Consider the following 7,129-nt stretch of genomic DNA (forward strand, 5'->3'; position numbering starts at 1 on the left):
AAGGCCTTTCAAAAGGGTGAAAAAGTTCCATCTGCCAAGCTTGTGCAACATTCGGGCCAAGTTAGCGGAACGTTTTTTAAGATATTTCACCTGTTACACACGAAGTCAAATCTTCGTTCTAGGTCTGTGAGCTTCATTTTGCCGACGAAGTTATCATACGGGAGGCGTCTCATGTTGACGATTCTTCGGGGCGCACACTGACAGCGCCTCTGACGCACCCCCGCCTTCGCCCGGACGCAGTCCCTTCGAAGTTCCCGCACTGCCCCAGCTACCTGTCCACTCAAAACACCACAAGAGAGAACCCCGACTCCAAAAGAAGGCGTCGGCATACCGCCGACATGGAGACCGCAATTTCAGACTCCATTAAGACCTTCCAATCTGAAAAAGAAACAGACACCATCCTCAGCCTCACAGATCTTGCCGACTACCTGAGAAGTCGGCAGTCTACGTTTTGGCATCTGATTGAAGGCGGTGGACACTTAACCTTAGTGCACATCGTTGAAGACGACGCACTATGGATTAAGTACTCGGTTGTTGTTAGAGAGGACATGACTGTTACCCTACATTTGGTGAAGACACCAATCACTAAGTTGGGATCCCATCTGCAGGTTCCCGCTGTCGCAGAGAGCAAGAGGGCAGTGCCTAAGTTCCTTGAAGATGTCGAAAACTGGAACAGCAACCTCAATTCAGGTTCCCAAGATTTGGATGAAGACATTTGCGAGATGATTAGATTGCTGCTCGCCAAGTTGTCCGTGACGTCAACAGTCGACTAGGTCCACATCATCTAGTTCCTCACTGAGCAGTTGAAGCTACTCTCAGAAAAGAAGGACCAGCGGCGTTACTGAGCTGACTTCATGGTGTTTTGCTGCCTTTTTTTCTCAATCTCCCCCCATGCCTATAAGTACGTTCGCAGCCATAGGAGCATTTTTCTGCCGCACCCGATGACCATCCGACGGATATGCTCGTCGTACGGAACGAACCCCCAACAAGAGCATCAAAGTCAAACGTTTCTCTCCTACATGCAGTCAAGGATCCATGTTCTGGATGATCGCCAACGTTTCGTGACATTGATGGTGGACGTGATCCATATCAAGCCTTACTATGATTACAAAGGGGGCAACATTACGGGTGCGGCACTCAACTCCACAGAAACAGCCAACAGCGCTGTTGTTTTTATGGTCCAAAGTCTCACGTGCACTTTCAAGGAAGTTGCTCACATCGTCCCTGTGCACAGAGCTGACGCAGAGTTCTTGCACAAGTTGTTGAAAGATGTGATATGTGGACTGGAGAAGATTGGGTACAAGGTTAAGTGCGTCGTAACTGACAACAACTCTGTGAACAGCAAGGCAATGTCCTACTTTCTGTCGGTACAAAAGCTTAAAAGAAACAGAGCTCCGGATGAAGGGATAAATGAAGGATATGTGTATCCACATCCGTGTGATCCTTCCAGGCCACTGTTTTTGTGATTGACTCGGTGCACATTCTGAAGTGCATAAGGAACAATTGGCTCAACCAAGGTAATGACCGACATGGCTTCTACTTTCCTGAGTTCCAAGCTGAGTCCACACGTGAGCGGCACATGCTTTCTGCATCTTTTGCAACTATCAGGGAAGCCTACAACTTGGAGTGCGACCAGCTGTTGAGGTATGGCCACAGCCTGTCAAGAAAGGCTCTCTGTCCGTCGAACATCGAGAGACAAAACGTGAAACTCGCTTTGCAGATCTTCAACGACTCTCTGCCCCCGGCCCTTCGATCCATTGGAGTGAAGCACAATCTGTTACACTTTGAGGGAACGGCAAGTTTCATCGAGATCATAGTCAAGTGGTGGAAAATCGTGAATGTGAACACTCCGAACAAAGGAAGGAGACTAAAAGACGACTTTCAGAACCCAGTATTTTCTCTGGATGACGACCCCAAGGTGGATTTCCTTTACGAACTTCTAGACTGGCTAGATCTTTGGAAGAGCAAGGATCTAAGCACGGGTAAGCTCACCAGGGATACCCATCGAGCTCTCCGTCAAACAACTCGTGCACTTCTGGAGGTTGTTCGATACTGCTTCGAGGAACTAGGGTTTAACTGCGTGCTCCTGGGGAAGCCTGTAACAAGTTGCCTCTGCCCAACCAGAGGCAACTTGTTACAGAGCTCACAGTGGAACTCCTGGCGAATGAAGATACTTCAGACTTCGACACTTGCGACAATGGGCACACGAGTGAACTTGTCCTGAAGCACATATTGTGGTGCAGTACAAACGTTCTCTTAAGAAATTTCTGCAACAGAATGAACGACCGCGTTGTTGACGCGAATGCAAAACAGAAAAAACGAAAAGCCGAAACTCTGCGAGCAAAAAAAAGTTGCGACCAACTCAGCACCCGCTCGTCACCATCTCACTGTGCAACCATTGACTATTGAACAGTGACGCGCGTGAGGACGACCACAAGAGTGAGTCTTTGCTGTAGCATGTCTTTTAGACCTTAGTGCAGTGAGTGAAAGTGCGAGACCTTACAATGAAGATTTAAGTTGTCAAAGGTTCATAAATTTGTTCACCTTAAGCCAACAATGTGTTCGTGCTTCATCCTCATGCAAAGGCAACGCAGCTGGTATGTCACCTGCGTGTGAGTGCAGATAGTATTTCTGCTATGTCCTTCATTTCATTTGTGCAATATCTTCGTGTGGTACTACGGCACAGAGGTCAACATGCCGTACACACACTGTGTGTCTCCGTGTCATTACATCTACCCACGGTCGTCTAAGATGCATGCGTGCGAAATTTCTCAACACGTATATTTGAGAAAAAAGCTCGATACAAGAAGGCTTGTTCAGCAGTATTCAAACGTCAGCCATTTCCTTTTGTAGTGTAAATGACAGCGGCTTCGGTCATGAAGATTCAAGACGTGCATCCGTTCGCATACATAACTTACTTTTAGACGAAATAACATAGCTCTGCCGTGTCCAGACTCAGTTACGTCGAAGTATTTAAGGGTATGGGACGACGTCCAACTGCTACAATATTATTGTACTTAGATATTAAATTTTAGAATTGTAATATGTGAACTGAACGCATCAGTGTCTTTTTTTTTCATTGCAACAATCAGATAACTCATTTTATTGTTATGGGCAGAGGTCATCCGATTGACGTGCCGGTTTATAAAAGGTGACAGTTTAGTTCGAGATTATATCTGTCCCATTACTACCAGTGCTGTCATTTTAAGAAAAATGTTTACCACGCTCATGCCATTTAGAGATAATTTATAGCTCAGTTCGTTTCAAACGGGAACGCATCTGTGTCGAGAAATCACCACAACAATTGTAGTCTATAACAATTTTGCTCCGTTCTAAAATTTGTTGTTTAACACGCTTGGTGTTCACAGCCCTCATGTTAACTCAGAAAAAGAGAATCGACTCAAAAAAACCGCGTTTTTACGACGTAAAAGATACGCGCGAAACCTTCAGCTCAGCTCTATAGCGCGGCGTACGTCAGCCTGCTGCCATGACGTCACCGGAGCCGTGTTCTGGCTTTCTCCTCTAGGTGGTGTTGGATGAGCAGAGCAAGGCCGCCGTGGAGGAAGCGAGGGGGAAATTTGACGGGAGGAAGTTTCCCCCCGGGAGCTTTGACGGAAGGAAATTTCCCCCCGACGACCGGAAGCGGAGCGCGGCACGATTTGCCGGAGTCGTGAGTTTTGTAGTATCCTGTTTGGACAGGCCTTTAGCGGATGCGCGGGGGCACTTGGGATCGCGGCGCGGGCGTCGACGGTGAATAAATGACTGCGTGTTTGAACCAGTGGCGTCTTCTCATTCTCCGAGTCGGGTAGCAGCACGGGAATTCCTACAATAGATATCTTTTTCACTGCGTCTTTCTTTTTCTGCCGCTATTGCCCGTGATGAGCCGTAGCACTTCACATACAAATTCAAGCTAGAACGTTCTAATGTTAATATTTTTGTTTCGTAAAGTGTTATGCTTTATGGATAGGGTGACCATATTCCTCGAGGTTGAAAACGGGACATCCCAGCTCGGAAAAGGGGGGGGGGGGGGGGGGGGGGGGGCGGCGGCCGGGCGGCCGGGTGGGCGGGCGGGGTATTAAAGATTGAGACAGAGAGAAAACGTTTAATGAATTATTTGCTCTTATTTCAAAACGTTACCATATTGCAGTAAGCCCTAGTGTTGAAGGAACAGTCTCACTCACAGGTCAATTGCATGCACCCATTTGGAAGGTGTTTGTGGGCAAGAACAGTTTTACATTTTACACTCTGGGTAAATGTTTTAAAGTACCTAAGTTAAGAGTTATCAGATATACAGGGTGTCGCAAATATTTAAAGAGTTTTTTCACCGCAAAAATAAACGAGGCATCGCCGGACGCTCATTCTCCGCCCAAAGGCAGCGCTAGAGGTCACAACCAGATGCTAAAGTTTGAGCTCGATCAGATACCTTATTCAAAAGTTATAGGTGAATTTCTGAAAATTTTAATGGGAAAATGGAGCCCATTTTTGCCTGTTTTCGGTTTCCGCTTCCTTCCATAGAGCCCCATATATTCAAAAACTCCGTCGGCCGCCATTTTCCCATTGAAATTTTCAGAAAATCACTTAAAACCTTTTGTTAAAGTGTCGGATTCCGGCTGAAAATCTGGCATCTGGTCGTGACCTCTAGCGCAACCTTTGGGCAGAGAATTAGCGTTCATCTATGCCTAGTTTATTTGTACGGTAGAAAAAAACGTATTTTTTTTGTGACACCCTGTATTTGTAACGAGTAGGCATAGTTTCGGTTTGCTTTGAACTCGCTCGGTGCGAATTTCAAAACTACGCACTCCTTCTAAATCGGGACATGATTTTTTATTGGGACAAAAAGATGGGATAGCACAAGCGGACCTCAAAAAGAGGCTGCATCCCCACGTGGTGTATGATGTTGCTTGGGGCGAAGCTCTGGTGGGTGCTGATGATACTGATTTTATTGTTGATACGTACTGCTCATGGTGCTTATTTTTTTTTATTGCTCATAGGTAGGGCTGAGTTCCGGGTTGCGTTTCGACTTCATTATTACCGCTTTATGGTCGGTGAAATGCAGAGCCAGTGGTTCTTCTAGCGGATCCAAGCTGATCCGCTAGAAGCCGTGGGAACGCATCTACACCGCTTAAGTCAGCGGTCCATGTCAGAACGAGAATGTGTGGTATGGATCGTGGTTATATACGCAGTTGAGCATTTGACCACAGCGCCCTCTCGTCTGTAAACGTTGAGCCAATGTATGCGAAGTTTAACGCGATTATATATGCATTTGACCGTGGCGCTCTCTCCTGTATAGATGTTGAGCGGCTACATGCAAGGTTGGAGTGTAGCGTAGTGGTTAAGGCGTCTGCCTCAAGCGGTCCTGAGCAAGCGGTGCTGATTTCGAACCCCCGTACGGGCGAACGTTTTTCTTTTGTAAAGTGGGCCGATCCCGGAGACAGTGCAATCGATGTGAGCAGGGACGCCGGACGGATGGACAAGGCAAGAACCCAGGGAGCTTCGCCCCTAAAACAGACGTCCCGTTTTCGCCGCGGACTGCCGCGGCGAAAACGGGACGTCTGGTCACCCTATTTATGAAAATGGTCACCGGTGTCAAAATACTTTGCTTGTTACTCCTTTAATATGTGCTTGTTTTCAAACTTGTCATCGTGTTAAATACAAACTTTCAGAAACAACATGTACAAAGTTGAGTTTTCTTAAAATTATTCAATAATCCAATATGAATGTTAATTTTCTTATTTGCATTTACTAATTTTTAAGAATCAAATACGACCTAATGAAGGGAGCGCAAGCGATTTCTCTTTATTATCTAAAGTACTTCACTCCTAGCTACTGAGACCTTAATATGGATATTCATGGGATGTTTGAGGAGGCGGGAAAAGGGAGTGTCATGCAACTCGTATTAGTACGACTATATAACAGGCGGAGGGGTGAAAGAGTGTCGTAAATGACCGGCCCGCGCACCGACGCGAAATGTGGCGGTCCATAAATATTATTTTATAAAAATAATACCCAACAAATACATACTGTTGGCTAGAAAACTCTTTCGGCTAATAACACGTGTTGGGGTGCAGCCAGTATTTCAACTAAACTCAATGGCCCTTCTTGAACGATTAACGGGGTTTCGGATATCCTTTTATTGACCATTATTTCGAGTAAAGGCCGTGTTAAAATATTGAGAAATTAGCCCGTTATTTTCAGACAAAAATCATTTTCCCTCCCGTCACGCAATGGAAGGTGAAAAGCGTGCAGTTCTATAACCCAATGCAGTGACTTGAAAATTAACATTATACTTTCTATTACTTGTCAGATTCGTTTAGTGCTGTCATTAAGCAGAAGTTTATCAACAAAAGACCCTTTGCACAGCCGGCACCTTTATGTTCGCTGCTCTGCTTTCCATTGGCGAATTCCCACCTGGAGACCGTATTTTACGACAGACCATATAGTTGTCATAGCTCTGGGGATAATATGCAGATACGGCCAGCATAACTAAACTAGAAATGAAATGAACCAATGATGCGTGCAGAGTCCCACAAAAATAAACCTATATATTTACGCATGGCGCTTAAAGGGGCACCTCAAAGGAAAGAAACCCAAATGCTGCTTTGAAGAGCGTGGCTATCAGAGTTAAACACGAGCATTCAGTGAAGACATGGGTCCTGAGCGTCGGTTAATGACGACATAAAATTCTTGAGGTAAAACTAGCCGAATGAGGTGCACGTGACACCTTCTGACCCTTTTAAGCACGTGCTTCTAACTCAAACTTTGTTTGGAACACTCGTAAATTGGTGGGGCGTTCACATCTTTATAACTGGATGTTAATTCCAACAATGAGGAAGATCGCACACGGTTGTTGCACGCACTTGTCGTTACATGTTCCTATTGGATCGAACCAATGGCGTTATCAACTCTCGAAAATGCGCTCGAAAATCTGAAGTTCTTCCGTCTAATATGTTCGAAATACATAAGATTTATTTTTATTACATGTTTAATGCGTTGCTAGAGTTCCACACACTAGGTCGAGCGAACGCGGTGCACATGACAAAAAAAATGTCAGAAACGCGTTGCAGGGCCCCTTTAAGGCCACAGTCACCTGATGGCCCTTGGTGCCCTGTCTGGCGACTGGTTTCGACTT

The 7,129-nt window shown here is 45.8% G+C and overlaps 1 pseudogene; it reads left to right on the top strand.

The window, feature by feature from the left end:
• The first annotated feature begins 338 nt into the window (after positions 1-338).
• LOC120841218 lies at positions 339-1,986 on the top strand (annotated as a pseudogene).
• Positions 1,987-7,129: the final 5,143 nt, after the last annotated feature.

Source organism: Ixodes scapularis, unplaced genomic scaffold (genome assembly GCF_016920785.2).
Source record: "Ixodes scapularis isolate PalLabHiFi unplaced genomic scaffold, ASM1692078v2 PGA_scaffold0__279_contigs__length_252992795, whole genome shotgun sequence".
In the NCBI taxonomy this organism is placed as follows: domain Eukaryota; kingdom Metazoa; phylum Arthropoda; class Arachnida; order Ixodida; family Ixodidae; genus Ixodes; species Ixodes scapularis.